This window comes from Mus caroli, unplaced genomic scaffold (genome assembly GCF_978045245.1).
Source record: "Mus caroli unplaced genomic scaffold, Mus_caroli_1 scaffold_11, whole genome shotgun sequence".
In the NCBI taxonomy this organism is placed as follows: domain Eukaryota; kingdom Metazoa; phylum Chordata; class Mammalia; order Rodentia; family Muridae; genus Mus; species Mus caroli.
The window spans coordinates 42,341,478-42,357,263 of NW_028227266.1; the positions used below are offsets into that span (position 1 = coordinate 42,341,478).

The window sequence follows — 15,786 nt, forward strand, 5'->3', positions numbered from 1 at the left end:
AGATCTCTTATTTAGTTCAGAGAAGTCGAGGTGAATGTTCTGTTTTAGACTCGCTGATTGAGGGGCCTGAAGATACTGAGGCATGTGGCAGGTAAGTGGGTGTGTGGTCTATGAAGAAGGCAGGCAGTCACAGGGTGGCCAGCGGGAGCCTTCAGGGAGAGCATGTAAGCTGTGGCAAGAGCCTAGGGAACCTTGACGTCTGTGGACAAAGGAAGAGTGAGGCTTGCAAACGAGGTTGTGAAGCTTCCTTAAGAGAAAAGAGCAGGAGGGATTGCTCTCCTTGGTACTCAAAGAAGAAAGCCTGCAGAGAGGACTTGGGGCAGCAACAGCAGCAGGGGAAGCAGAGAGATTTGAAATCTGCTCCTGGCTTTGGCAAGGCGAAGCCATCGGGGAGCTCTTCGGGCTGAGGCTGTGGCTCACTGATTGAGCGTTTATTGGCCTAACCTGCACATCGTTCTAGGTTCGATCCCTGGTAGTGCAAGACGACAGCTTGTACTGGGAGACATGTAAACAAGAAGGACTAGCTTGGGCAAGAGGATACTGAAGAGGAAATGGCTGTGTGGAGATGGGCCTAGGGCCCCCTAAAGTCCAAGAGGCCAGACAGCCTGGGGAGGACAGGATCAGAGGAAGCTCAGAGAGGGATCTGCCCTCCTAAGCCCTGTCATATAGTTTCTAAGATTCTCTAAGGCCCTGTGGTGCTTTGAATGAGAATGGTCCCCATACACTCATATATTTGAATGTTTGGTCCTCAGTTGGTGGAACTGTTTGGGAAGGATTAAGAGGTGTGGCCTTGTTGGAAGAGATATGTACCTGGGAGTGGGCTTTGAGTTTTCAAAAGCCTAAGCTGTAAGCAAGTCTCTAATCGAATGCTTTCTTTTATAAGTTGCCTTGATCAAAGTGTCTCTTTTTTTTTTTAAAAGATTTATTTATTTATTATATGTAAGTACACTGTAGCTGTCTTCAGACACCCCAGAAGAGGGCGCCAGATCTCATTACGGATGGTTGTTAGCCACCATGTGGTTGCTGGGATTTGAACTCTGGACCTTTGGAAGAGCAGTCGGGTGCTCTTACCCACTGAGCCATCTCACCAGCCCCAAAGTGTCTCTTCACAGCAATAAAAAAGTAAGGAAGACAGCACCTCTGATGGGCACAGGAAAGGAGATTCAGGAGCCTTCCTGGGATGTGGATGGAGTATAGAGAAGACCTGAATGCCTTAGCAGAAGGGAGCAGATCCTAGAGATCATAGCCAAAGAACAGTAGGACTCCATCTCCAGCCAAGTGGCCTAGGGACCCAAGAACTGCCGTTTGTAATTCCTCTTGAGGTCTAGCGGTTTCTGAGCCCTCACCACCACTTTCCAGTTGGGGTGTAGCCCAAGCCCACCTATAGCTGTGATAGTCAAGGTTACCACCAGGAAGAAGAGCAGAGAGTCATGGGAAGAGGTCAATAATGCTTTGATTCCTTTCCCAGCCTCCTGAAGCTGATGGGTGGTTTTGGCATGGCTGCCCAGGCCACAAACCTGAAGCTGGCTTTCTGCATCCCTAGACCTTGCTTGACGTGCACATTGGCTACTGGTGCCCTTTGCAAAGCCGTTATTTGTACAGAAGCCCAAGGGATAGGGATAGGGGAAATCGTCCCTCCCCCTTGCTTTGTCCCTGCCACCACTTCTTGCAGCGGGATCTGCAGGCATACATCACCCCCTGGTCACTCTTACTGACACACCGGAGCCTGCTGCTTCCCTGGTTCCTTAGGTGCCCTGGTTCAAGCTTTGAGTTCTCACGACTGCTCGACTGCTCGAGACAGCCTGGCTTGTGCTTGCCGCACCCTCTTCCTGCTCCAGGAGTTTCTGAACCTAGTCCCCTCCTCTCCACTTCCCCAAGCCAGCCCGCATAGTAGCCCTGAGCCTCCCACGGAGCTCTCAACCCTGAGCCTCTGTCTATGGCATACAAAAATGAAGGCAGTCGGTTCCAAGTAGTGCACCCTCTGATCAGCTCCCAAGGGTGCGACCCACCTTCAGGGTAAAAGGAAAGCTGGAGGTCAGGATGCAGGCTCCTGAGGTAAGCAGAGGGCTGGGAAGGGGATGAATGAGCTGGAGCAGAGGGTCCAGCCCTGACCTTGAACTCAGGTTGTGAACAGAAGTTGTAATCTCCACTTTACAGGTCAGGGGTGATGCAAAAGAATAGGAGACTCAGAGAGCCTAACATGGTGCCTGATAAGTAGTAGATGCTTAGAATGAGCTCATCTCCTCCGAACTTGTTTGGGGTTCTTTGGGGGCTCTGAAAGAAGATGGGTGCTGCAAGAGGCCAGGAACCCCTGAGGTAAGAATGCAGGTGTAGTCTGTCTCCCTCCATGCTAGAGCTCAGAGCCCTCCGCAGGTGCTGCTTTTCTGGCCTGGGTGTGACAGCTGGATAGGTATTCCTCACAGGCTGAGGGAAGTCGAGTAAGAAGGCCCAGTAATGGGAGAACTGCCTTTGGGGTTTCAGTCCCCACTCCAGCACATACCAGATCCCTAAAATTCATAATCCGATTTATATTCCTATTCCCTCCTCTGGACCTGTCACCATGGCAACAGTTTTCTCAGTTGCACTTCATCAGCTTCTCAGCAAATCTTTTTTTCTGCCCCCCCTCCCCAATTCAATCTCTCTTTTCTCATCCTCGGTTGGTGCAAGGTGCTCACCTGTCTCCTCTCTCAGTTCCCCCAGGTCCCTCTGTCCTTCCCCTGTGCAGATCTGTTTCTCGGGACTCTTTCTCACCCCTCCCTTCTGAAGTCGAAAACTGCAGCAGCCAGCTGGGGTCTCTTGGGCAGGCAAGAACTCTTATCCCTCCTGGACAGAGAGGAGAGTCTCAGGGGAACAGAGTTTGGATCCCAGTGGGTTTTGGGCAGAGGTCTGCTGCCCTGGTGTGTGGGTGGAGGGTACCACCTTAAGCTGACTGCACTCTGACCTGAAGGAAGGACATGGGGGGCAGGGCAGCAGCATGGCACAGTTCTGTTCCTGTGCTCAGTCAATTCAACCTTCTTTTGAGGGTGTTCTGGCTCACCCTTGGAGACACTCAGCAATGCCTTTCAGCCAACACCAGTATGGGTCACAGCCCCCAAGCCGAGCCGGTTCTGATTTCTTTCTCTTCAAATTTCAGTTAAGCATCTCCATTCTTTCATTGATCGTATCTTTGGAGGTGGATTTGGGGGGCAGGTTGGGTACTAGTATCATATCCCAATGTGGGGATCCTAGACATGAATTGCCTGTTCCACATCACCCCTCTGGATTTCCCTGTCACTATCCTCTAACCTTGTAGCAGAGAAATGGGATTCTGTATCATCGTATAACCTGTCAATAAGGACTTTTCTGGACAGGCATGGTGGTGCACGCTTGTAATCCCAGTCATTGGGCAGTAGAGGTAGGGGGATCAGGAGTTGAAGGTCATTCTCCAAACGTGAGGTTTGAGGACAGCCTGGGCTACATGAGGCCCTGCCTGGGAGGGGTATAGTATCTCATTTCTCAGATACGAAGCTGGAGGGATGCTGCATGTGGTCCTACCGTTCTCCTTTCCAGGGCTTCTGGGGACGGTACTGCTCTGGATGTAACCCTTCATCAAACATCCCACAAGTCATTCCATGTAGTCACCAACATCCCAGAGACAGACCTGGACCGGCTACAGGTGTAGACACACTTCAGAAGCTAGACCTGTCTTAGTCCCGTCTTTTCTCCTTTTCTCCCTAACGCTCTGTTTTCTTTACCATTTCCTGAGCGGCTACTGTGTTCTAGCCACTTTACACATGGCTCCTCACTTCATCTTCAGGATACTTGGTCAGATAGCTATTATTCCACCTTCCAAGAAGACTCTGGAGCCCAGAGTGGTTAATTCACTCACGCTAGTCAGCCAAAGAGCTGAGACTCAAATCCAGATTTGGAACTCTCCAAAATTAGTGTGTTGTTTTATTTTTTATTTTTTTTTTCTACACTGCACTGTCCTCACATGGCTCTCCCCAAGTCAGAAGGCTGCTGAGCCTTTCTCATTCCTTACTCTCAGGGTAGACCTGGAGGCTCATCTGATCACGGTCCCTCTTGCCTAGTGTCTCCTGCATGTATCTTAATATTTTTCAATGTGGCCTGAACAGTATGAACTTCAACATTTGTGTGCCACCTGCCTGTCTTCATCTCTATCAACTAAAATTCTTTGTCCCCTCTCTCATTAGATTTGAGAGCCAAGTGCTTTACTGACGAGTCACTTCTGCGACCCAACAATAAGCTTCTGACCACCCTGCCTCAGCATCTTAGAGCTGGAATTACTGAGAGCACCGCCATACCTGGTTTGTGGTTGTTTGTTTGTTTGTTTAACAGAGTCTTTGTAGCCTTGTCTGGCCTGCATACGAGGCTATGCTTGAACTCACACGGAGATCCGCCTGCTTCTGGCTCCTGTGCTGGGATCAGCAGTGTGTTCCCCCCCCCCCAACCTACCTTTCTCAGCTTTATGCCTTGCTGGGTGGGGAATCATACAAGCTAAGCAGAAGGAGAGAACCAATTCCACAAACTGTCCTCTGACCTCCACATGCACTTTGACATTTGTGCCTACACACACGCACACACACACCAAAGTAGATTTTTTTCCCCCAAAACAGGGTCTTTCTATGTAGCCCTGGCTGCCTAGCCTCTTAACATCTCCTTTACAAGCATGCCTACCACACCTGGAACATCTGGATCCTCAGAATCCATCTTTGAAAAAGCATGCCTTGAGCTGGCTTTTCAGGCACGCACCTTTGAATCCCAGCACGTGGGAGGGAGGACTCTGAGTTGCCCACACACACAGTGAGTTGGTTCGAGGGGCTGGAGAGACGGTTCTGTGGTTCAGAGCCCTTGTTGCTCTTTCAGAGGACCTGGGTTTTGTTCCCAGTCCACACAGTGACTCACAAACATTTATAACTCAAGGTCAGGAGGATTTAATGCCCTCTTCTGACCTCTGTGGACATTGTGCATACAGGTAATGCAGGCAAATATACATAATTTTTTTTGGGGGGGGAGTTCAAGACAGGGTTTCTCTGTGTAGCCCTGACTGTCCTGGAACTCACTCTGTAGACCAGGCTGGCCTCGAACTCGGAAATCCACCTGCCTCTGCCTCCCAAGTGCATAATTTTTTTTTTTTTAATCTTTGCATAGAGAATTCCAGGCCAGGAAACAGGCATGAGAAAGTATCTTTGTCTTGGAATAAGGTGGAAAGAAAAAAAGGAAAATAAAACCTGAGGGGTACCCCCATAGACTCTAAACAAAAGGCCTGTTTGCAGTGATCCATGCTTTTAGTCCAAGATAGGCAATCCTTGGGCTCACTGGCTGGCCAGCCCAGCCAATGAGAGGTTCTTTCTCCAAAAAACAGGGCAAGGGGCTGGGTGGCTCAGTGGTTATGAGCACTTGCTGCTCTAGCAGAGGATCTGGGTTGTTTTCAGCCCCTACATGGATCACAACTGTCGGCAATTCGAATTCTAGGGAATCAGATGCCCAGTAGGCACACGTGGGACACACAAGCAAATACTCATATACATTAAAAAACAATCTTTTTCTAAAAAGTAGATTCCCCCCACTCCACTCCCTCTAAAGATCTTGTGATCTTCAGCTGTAAACTGACTGAGTTTGCTGCCAGACTGGGGTACATGAGATTTTGTCTCAAAGGGCTTTTGGGGAGAAGGGTTGGTTACCACTAAAGTTCAACTATGTGGAGGGCTGTGAACTAAGACTCACACTGTATGACCCATGAGGTAGAGGGAGCTCAAAGTGTGAAGTCCAGTTGGGTAGAGATCACTGGGAGCCGGGGTTCAGCTCAGAGGAAGGGAAGGCAGACCCCTGCGCTTAAGGGGAGCTGCTGTCTCAGGCAGAAAGCTCCCCATTGCTGGAGATGTTCAAGATGGCTCTGGAGTACTGCTTGCCAAAGAAATTGCTCGGAAGCTCAGCGTCAGAAAGGATTTGAACTGGCGGCTTGTTCTTGAGGTCTAGTCCCACTGACATCTGGGGTTGTTTCTGGTTTTGCTCCTGGTCCCTCCTGTTGCTCTCTCAGTCCTCTAAACCTACCTGTATAGATGCTACCTAGGAACTCAGCATCCTTTATTGTTCCATCATTGTCCCCATTTTACATTTAGGCCAGGTACCTGAGTTAACTATTATTGGGTAACAATGTACTGGTCAGCCAGTATAGTGGTACACACCTATAATTCTAGCACTCCTGAAAGTGGAGGCAGGAAGATCTCAGGTTCAAGGCCAGCTTGGTCTATAGACAAATTTGAGGCTAGCAAGACCCTGTCTCAAAAAACCACCACCAAAGGCCAGGTGTGGTGGCACATGAATCCCAGCACTCAAGAGGCAGAGACAGGTGGGTCTCTGAATTGGAGCCCAGTCTGGTCTTTATAGAGAGACCCAGGACAGCAAGGAATACACAGGAGACCATGTCTCAAGTACAACAAAGCCTTATTGATCTCTGATGTTCCCAGCCTGCCTGCTTCTCTCCCTATCAAGATAACTTTATCCTTTACCTGTTGTAGGAACACCTTGTCTTGGCTAGCTCTTCGGGGCTCTTGTAATACAGAGCTGAGAGGACAGGAGCTAAGAGTTTGGATGAAACAGGCATGAGAAAGTAGCTTTGTCTTGGAATAAGGTGGAAAGAAAAAAAGGAAAATAAAACCTGAGGGGCACCCCCATTCCACATAGTAAGGAATTGGGTGGCTTACTGTTTGCAGTGTGCTGCTGATGACTGCGGGGTAGAACAGAACGGGAGAAAGACGTGTACAAGTGTAGCTGCGGGTTGTGACGAGAGGACCAGAATAATTTATAGCAACTGGAATTCTTTTTTTTTTAATTTGTTTTTATTTAATGCATATGTGTGTTTTGCCTGCAAGTATGTCTGTCCACCACTTTGTGTGCAGTGCCCATACATACCAGAAGAGGGTGGCAGATAATCTGGGATTGCACTTATAGGTGAATGTAGGCCACTATCTGGAACAGCCAGTGCTCATAACCATTGAGCCTTCTCTCCAGTCCCCAAAACTGGAATTCTTTTCTGCAAGTATTAGTATTTGAGTTATGGGGGCCTCACATATATTCAGCTCACATGTCCCATAATCTTCACAGGGCCACAAATGAGTCCAGAGTGTGGGTGACTCAGTAAATAGAGCCCTAACCCTGCAGATAACTGCAGATATGGCCCTGAGGCTGTGGGATGCTGCAGAAAGATAGAAATATCAGCCCATTCCTTGGCCTCCTGCTGTATATTTTTGTTGATGATATTGTTGTTAAAGACATGGTGCCAATGGCCGGGCACTGGTGGCGCATGCCTTTAATCCCAGCGCTTGGGAGCAGAGGCAGGTGAATTTCTGTGAGTTTAAGGCCAGCCTGGTCTGCAGAGGTACTTCTAGGAGAACCAAGGCTACACAGAGAAACCCTGTCTTAAAACAAAACAGATAAAAGACGAGGTATCACATAACCCAAGTTAGTTTTGATTGACCCTGGCCTTGAACTCCTGATCCTGAATGTTGAGATTATAGGCTTGTGTCACCATGCCAGGCCTCTTAGAGCCACTTCCTAACCTGGGGCAGCAAGTTACAAATACCCTAGGAGTTAGAACCTGGTTAGTGGTCTTGACAGATCTTTTTTTTTTTTTGGTTTTGGTTTTTCAAGACAGGGTTTCTCTGTATAGCTCTGGCTGTCCTGGAACTCACTTTGTAGACCAGGCTTGCCTCGAACTCAGAAATCTGCCTGCCTATGCCTCCCAAGTGCTGGGATTAAAGGCGTGCCACACCGTCACCCAGCGACAGATCTTTATGAGGCCTGAGAAGATGTGCTTGTCTGAAATCACAGAGCTGTTTAGGAATGGCTGGGACTCGGTCTCTGCCTGGCCCAGGGCTTCTTCTAGAATCCAGTGATGCCTTAAAATGAACTGGAGAGCTACAGGAATATAAATAGGCCCATGACAAGAGGGGTGCAGTGATGGGAGCCCTGGCACCCTACACTCTGGGAAGGATCCAGATAAGGAGGTCAAGGCTGCCATTGCAGCTCTGAAGGCCCCATGGGGAGAGGAGCCAGGTACAGGAAGACATCCAATGGAAAGTTGGAAGCAAACTCTGCCATGGTGTCGTGGATAGAGTCTGGATGGAGATCCAGAAGGCTGGGTCATCTCCCAGCTATCCCCTGCCAGCCATGTGATCTCTCAGCACCCTGCAAACCCTCTCTCTGCAAAATGACACCTGTATAGTGCTATGCAGAAGAGCACATTGAGCAGCACGTAGCCATTTTCTACGAGAAAAGGAAAGTGGCTACAGCCTTTTCTGCGACCCTGCCTCTGACAGCCTCTCTTAGGTTTATCTTTAGGTTTAGCTGTACCGGGGATTAAATTCAGAGCCCTGAACATGCTAGGCAGGCACTCTACGTAGGGTGACACCATCAGCTCTTCTCTTGGGCTTAAGAATGCCATAGTGAAGCTGGGCATTGGTGGTACACAACTTCAAGCCCAGCACTCAGGAGGTAGAGGCAGGAGGATCTCTGAGTTCGAGGCCAGCCTGATCTACAGAGTGAGTTCCAGGACAGCCAGGGCTACACAGAGAAACCCCGTGGGAGCTTGGAGGGAGAATGTTCTCATAGTCTGAGCTCTTGGGAGAACGGCCTGACTCTAGGAGTACGAGATTAGCCTGAACAACACAGTAAGACCCTATCTCAAAAAGAATCTTGTATTGATTCGATGAAGTGATTTTCCTTCCTAGTGTCTGTTGCGGTGGTGGTGGATATCTGTATCACTGAAACTTGGGCTGAGGTAGGTGGACTTGGTTTGGAGCCAGCCTAGGCTACATAGTGAGACCCTCTCTCGAAATAGCCAAGTGTGTTGGGGTTGGAGAATTGGCTCAGCAATTAAGAGCAGCACGGACTGCTCTTCCAGAGGTCCTGAGTTCAATTCCCAGTAACCACACGATGTCTCACAACCATCTGTAATGGGATCTGATACCCTCTTCTGGTGTGTCTGAAGGCAGCTACAGTGTACTCACATACATTAAACAAACAAACAAACAAAAAAGCCGGGCGTGATGGCGCACACCTTTAATCCCAGCACCCGGGAGGCAGAGGCAGGCAGATTTCTGAGTTCGAGGCTAGCCTGGTCTACAAAGTGAGTTCCAGGACAGCCAGGGTTATACAGAGAAACCCTGTCTCAGAAAAACAACAACAACAACAACAACAAAAGAAAAAAGAAAAAAAAACAATCCCACAGTTGGGTGTGGGGGCACATGCCCATAACTGCACCCCTTTAAATGCTGAGGTAGAAGGATTGTAGAAAGCCTGGGGCCAGCTGGGCGTGGTGGCGCACGCCTTTAATCCCAGTACTCGGGAGGCAGAGGCAGGTGGATTTCTGAGTTCGAGGCCAGCCTGGTCTACAAAGTGAGTTCCAGGACAGCCAGGGCTATACAGAGAAACCCTGTCTCGAAAAACCAAAAAAAAAAAAAAAAAGAAAGCCTGGGGCCAGCCTGGGCTATATAGTGAATACCAGCTCAGTCAGGCCTGCATAATAACAAGGCCTCTTTCCCCCCAAACAACAGATGAAACCAACCAACAGCCAAGTCAACCCAAGTCCATTCCTGAATTGTTTTCTTCAGGGTGATGACGCACTTATGGACCTGTAAGGATGGCTCAGTGGCTTTAGAGTAGTGGCAACTCTTCCAGAGGCCATGGGTGTATTTCCTAGCACCCAGGTGGAAGCTTACAATGTCTGTAACTCCAGTTGCAGGAGATCTGATGCCCTCTTCTGGTGTCTATGGGCACTGCACACAAAGTAGTGTGCAGACACACGGAGGCAAAACACCCACAAGAACAAATACAATCTCAAGATAAATATAAATAATAATAGAGATGCACTTGCAATTAAATTCACCCAATTTTTTCCTTTTTTTTTTTTTTTAAATGGAATGTTCAGGCTCAGAAGGTAGAGGCAGGCAGACCTCTAAGCCTGAGGCCAGCCTGGTCTACAGAGTTAAGTTTCAGAACAGGCAGGCCTACCCAGAGGAACTCTGTCCTCAGGTTTGGGGGAGAGGAATGTCTTAAGAATTTGTGTGTCATGCTGGGCGTGGTGGCACACGCCTTTAATCCCAGCACTCGGGAGGCAGAGGCAGGCGGATTTCTGAGTTCGAGGCCAGCCTGGTCTACAAAGTGAGTTCCAGGACAGCCAGGACTATACAGAGAAACACTGTCTCGAAAAAACAAAAAAAAAAACAAAAAAAAAAAACAAACAAAAAAAACAACAAAAAAAAAAACCAAAAAGAATTTGTGTGTCATGCTGGGCGTGGTGGCGCACGCCTTTAATCCCAGCACTCGGGAGGCAGAGGCAGGTAGATTTCTGAGTTCGAGGCCAGCCTAGTCTACAAAGTGAGTTCCAGGACAGCCAGGGCTACACAGAGAAACCCTGCCTCAAAAAAAAAAAAAAAAAAAAAAAAAAGACTTTGTGTGTCATTTTTGTTCAGGGGCCCTGCTAATCTTCTCTGTAACATTTTTATTTATTTGGGCATGGGGGTGGGAGGTTCTGTCTCCACACACATGCCATAAAACAGTTTGTGAGACTTCTCTCCTTCTGCCATGCAGGTCTCTGGGATGGAGCTCAGGTCGTCAGACTTAGCAACAGGCACCTTTACCCACTGGGCATCTCACTTTTTTTCTTTCTTTTTTAACATTTGAAGAAACAGGCCTGGAAAGTGATTAGGCTGGGGCCTTTCAGACCAGTCTTTCCTTGGGAGAATTTATTATTTCCTTGAAGAACATAGAGAGGGCAACCTCAGAAATCTCTCTGGTAGAACTCTCCTGCTATGGCTTCTAGCAGATGTATACTGTCTCCCTGAGATCCACAGAAGTCAAGATGTTGCTTCCTGGTCATGCTTAGCTCAAGGATCTTTCCTGGGAGCAGCCTAAGTCACCCTCATACTGAATTGTAATTGTCAGCATCTTGTCTGCCCTTAGCTAGACTGTTGGCTGTGTAAAGACAAGGGACCATACCTGTCATATCACCAATATAAATCTCTAGTGTCCAGTCCAGAGCTTGGAAAATAATAGGTCTTCAGTAAATATTTATTGAATGACTAAGAAGGAAGAGTTGGTCAGAAAAGGAGTGAAGAAGAAGAAGAAGAAGAAGAAGAAGACGACTGAGTTATCAAAACTCACAAGAAGAGCTGGCTATGATGGCGGAAGCCTGAACCCAGCTACTTGATAGGATGAGACAAGAGGATTCCAAGTTCAGGGCCTGCTTGGGCTAGAGTGAGTTCAAAGCTATCTCGGGCAACTTTAGGGAGAATCTTTTTCAATTTTTAGAGAGGAAGAAGAGGGCTAGGGATTTGGCTCAGTGGTAAAGTGTTGCCTAGCACTGAGAGACTAGGCTCAGGTTCAGTTGCCAGCAATACAAACAAGCCACTCTCAGAACTCTGAAAGGATGAGATACCAGCCTTTCTAAACCCTTGGCTTTTGCTCCCCGCAGGCTTCTGCATAGAGAGTCCCAGCCTTGCCAGGAGGCGGAAGTGACTGAGCTGCTAGATCCTTCAAGGTGGAGACATCCAGAAGACAGACAACTTGGCCAGAGGGAAATGAAGGTGAAGAGAAGCCGAGGAGATTGGAATCTAGTGCTGAATTTGCATCCGATGCCAAGCCTGGGAGGTCAGAGAAGACCTGGGGCACAAAAGAGGACGTAGCAAAGGGAAGGTTCTTCCTTCTGATCCCCTCTATTAGATGGAGAACCTCGGAGGAGAGACCTCCGCCTTCTGCTCTGTAGCGCTGCACTTGAGTACCATAAGGCGAATCCTACCGTGTAGATCTGGAAATGGCTGAATCCGCCCGATGAGTGGGGATTGCAGGGCAAAGATTGTGGGGACTTCTTCCATATCTCGGAGGCGCTCTCTAGCCAGTCTACAACATCTCCAGCGAGGATACGTTATTTTAGCAAGTGGGTGTTAAGCCAGACATAACCACTAGGGGACAGTAAAAACAACCCTTAAGGTCAGTATTCCTCCAAGACCCCACCTACTCTCACCTGAGGCCAAGATGGGCGGTGCCTCACCTGGCTTTCACCTAGCGCTCTTAACCACTTCCTGCCTAATGTGAAGTACCTCCCCGAGATGGAGTCTTTCTTAGTAGAACTGGTGGCCAATTTTGATCGGAGGGAGGGTGTCCAGTCCGGGGGTGGGAGTGAAGTCATGGTTTCCAGAAACTCAGACCCTTGTCCTTGTCCTAGCTGGAGAGGCTATAGAATTCTCTGCTTCAGATGGGTAGGTCTCTTTTCTAAGCAGTGAAAGTCAAGTGAGGTGGTTACTGCGCTGGAACCCCTGGGACAAGCTTTAGTGGAGACTGTTCAAGTAGCTTCAAAATCCAGACTTCCGCCTCCCTGCAGCCATTTATCTGTCAAGGGGCTTCAGCCAGAGGGAGGGAGGAAGGCAGCTCACCAGTGAAGGGAAGACGACAGGATGGGAGCAGGAGGTAAGAAGTTAAGACAGGGTTCGAAAGCGGATGGCTTTCGGCAGCTTTCAGGTACCCGCTTTGCGTGTCGTTCCTCCTGTTACTGGCAGCCTTTCAGGGCTCAGATCAGCCGAAGTTCCGGGATTGCGTTCCGGGCCTTAACGTGTTAAACTGTGGGAGTGGGGTCCGGAGTCCCTCCCTCCCTCCTTCGCGAATCAAGTGTCACCACTTCCAAGTCCACCAGACTGGCACGCTAGGAGTTAAGTCTGCCCGCAATCCGCAAGACTGGAGCCGGAGAGGGAGGAGGAGGGGGGAGGGGGAATGCAAGGAGCTGGGGGAAGCAGACTGCAGGGAGACAGCGCCTGGAACCCCCTCCCCAGGGACCTGGCCCTGGGCCCCCAGCCCCAAAAGGGGCCCTGCCCTCCCCGGGGTCGCGCTCTCTTCCCCCCCGCCCTGCCCCCGCCCTCCAGCTTTGTGTCCCCAGGAGGGTGGGCTGCAGGATTTCCAGCCAAGCCTTGGCTGCCTGCTCAGTTTTTCCAAACCCTCCAGTAGGAGAAGGCGGGAGCCTTGTCAGGATAAGAGTCCCTCCCCCCTCTGCCCCTGCCGGCCCCCTGGTCCAGCTTGGAGTTTCCTGTCCTCGCAGCTTTCGAAACTCCTTTCCCTTTCCCACCCTGGCCCCAGCGCCCCCTAGCCACACCTCTGTTGGTTCCCAAGTTCCAAGTTCAGGTTGGAGGGGCCAGGTGGACTCCACAATCCTAGCGAGGCGCTGGTAAAGCCTCACTCTGCCGGCCGACCCAGAGACCTGCGGGGTGTCGGCCTGACTCCCGGCCTGGGCCCGCCCTGTCCCAGGACTCGGCCTCTGGCCACCAGGAAGGTGGCTCTTGGGGTCTCCCGCTCCCGGAAGGAGGCGGTGCCGGGGACGTCGGCACAGCTGGGCGGTAAGGTCGGTTCGGCAGATGCCAGGCCCTAAGGCATACTTCAAGGAGGGGCAATGTTCCCAGCGCTGGCACAGCTCTGTCCAGAGAGTCTATTATATAATAATCACCATCTATCAGGAAGCCAGGCTGCTGGAGAGAGTGGGTAAGCCAGGATGCCCGGATCCGCGCCTCATCCAGGGCCCAGAAAGGTGTCTCCATCAAGCTACGCACAGTGTGGGGCAAAGCCCAGTGGTCGGATGACGATGATGATGGTGACAGGAGGGGGATTCCAGGGACTAGTGACTAGTGAGGGGCTCTGGGCAATCTGACTGCAGCCTCGAAAACCCCACCCTCAGAACTCTGACAGGCAGTGCCCCGAGCCAATGATTGAAGTTACTGTGGGGCTTGAGGTTAACCCTTTCTTGGGTCCTCAGAATATTGAGCCTCTTCCACATAACTTCCCTTGACCGGCGCCCACCTACTTGGGCTAGTGCACGCTGGAGAGGAATGCTAGCATTATTTGTGCATTCGGATCACTATAGAAACAGAAAGATGGCTAATCTCTGAAAACAAGCAGTCCCAGTCCTGGGCGTCCGCTCCACACTGTCCAAAAAGTACGTTTTATTACAAGATGCGGTTGTGAGTACAGCTTCCAGAAACAGTTTCGAGCCGCGCTGGCACAGCAACATCGTATCAGAAACAGGCACCTTCATACACTTACGCCCACGTCACACTTTTACCCGCAAAAGCTGACATAGACACTCGCTGGCACACCTGTGACATCCCTCGTGATGCAGACACACACACAAGCAGGACGTCTCCCCTAGTTGGCCAGTAGAGGGAGCCGCTCGATTCCAGCAAAGGGCCACCCGCTTTCCTTCCCTGCTCTCTGGCTCCAGGGTTCCTCCCATAACTTGTGGCTGCCCAAAGCTGGGCTCTGCATCCAGACCTGGAACCTACATTGGGGGATGAGTCACAGCCACACCCAGGGAAGCGCTCCACAGGGCTGCTTCACGGGACATACCACTCTTGGGTTTTATTATGTACTACATTTACGACATTAGAGACCCCTGTAACCCAGCCACCACCATCACTATATTTTTGGTTGTGAGCCTAGCCTTTAAAGGCTAAGCTATCTCTCCAGCCTAACACCACCACTATAAATACTGATTTCTGGATCTACTATGAACAGGGCTTATGCTAAAAAGAATTAGTGCTACATGCCTTTAATCCTAGCATTCGGGAGGCAGAGGCAAGTGAATTCCTGTGAGTTCGAGTCCAGCCTGCTTTACATAGAGAATTCCAGACTACCCAGGGCTATATAGTGAGAACCTGTCACAGTGAAGCCCAAGCCTTTTGTCATTTTTGATAGAGGCTGATCCACATGGTAACTTCGAGTCAATCTGTTTGCTGCTCCTCTGCCTGTGGTCAGTAGTATACCCTAGAGACCCTAAAGACAGAAAAAAAAAAAATTAAACCCAAATTCACCACGGCCCTACACTCTAAAATACGGGGATCACAGAGATCCGATTCTCCGGACTTCAGTTTCTTTTCCTTTAAATGAAGATAGACCTGCTTCATAGAATTGGGGTGATCAAATCTTTAAACTAGCACAGTGTTAGTACACACTTGGGGATCGTTGCTGAGTGGAGGAAGAATGGCTCACAGCAAGGAGCACTTGATGTTCTTGAAGAGGACCCAGGCTGTTCTTCACCCCACATGGCAGCTCACACCTGTGGACACCACACACACACGTGGGTGCATAATACACATACGAAGACATTCATAAAGACAAAATAGTTCTATTTTAAAAAAAACACAAAAACATAGTCCCTGGGCATAGTGGTCCATTCCTTTAATCCCAGCACTTGGGAGGCAGAGGCAGGTAGACCTGTGCATTCAAAGCCAGCCTAGTCTACAGAGTGAATTCTAGGACAGACAGACAGGGCTACAGAGACCCTAACTACAAACCTAAAACATGGTCATTTGGTAATACTCATGAAAGTGCTCAGTAAGTCATCACACACACAAGTTATAGAGAAATAGTCTCTCCACTCTCAGGGATTTTGTTTAATTTATCATTTATTTTATTATTTTATATAGAAACTCATATTTGCCCAGTTGGAGCTCGGGTTCCATATGAAGCTGAAGATGCTCTTGAACTGATCCTCTGGCCTTCCCTTCCTGTCATGATGAGCCCTTCATTCAGCGCTTATACCCCTGCGCCTCATCTGGACCTCCCGATCTTGCCCAGTGCCCAGCTCCTGGGCCCATCCACCCAGAAACATTCACTGAAGCCCTCCTGTGAACCTGGCCAGCACCTGAGACAGTCATGCAAGGAACACAGAGACTCGAAGTTATGATCTGAGTCCTCAGGAATCTCATGCCAGCCAGATGTACAGACAGGAGGAACGACACATCT

The 15,786-nt window shown here is 49.7% G+C and overlaps 1 pseudogene; it reads right to left on the bottom strand.

Moving 5' to 3' along the window:
- Positions 1-10,430: 10,430 nt before the first annotated feature.
- On the bottom strand, positions 10,431-10,544 carry LOC115031984 (U6 spliceosomal RNA; annotated as a pseudogene).
- Between the last annotated feature and the right edge of the window lie 5,242 nt (positions 10,545-15,786).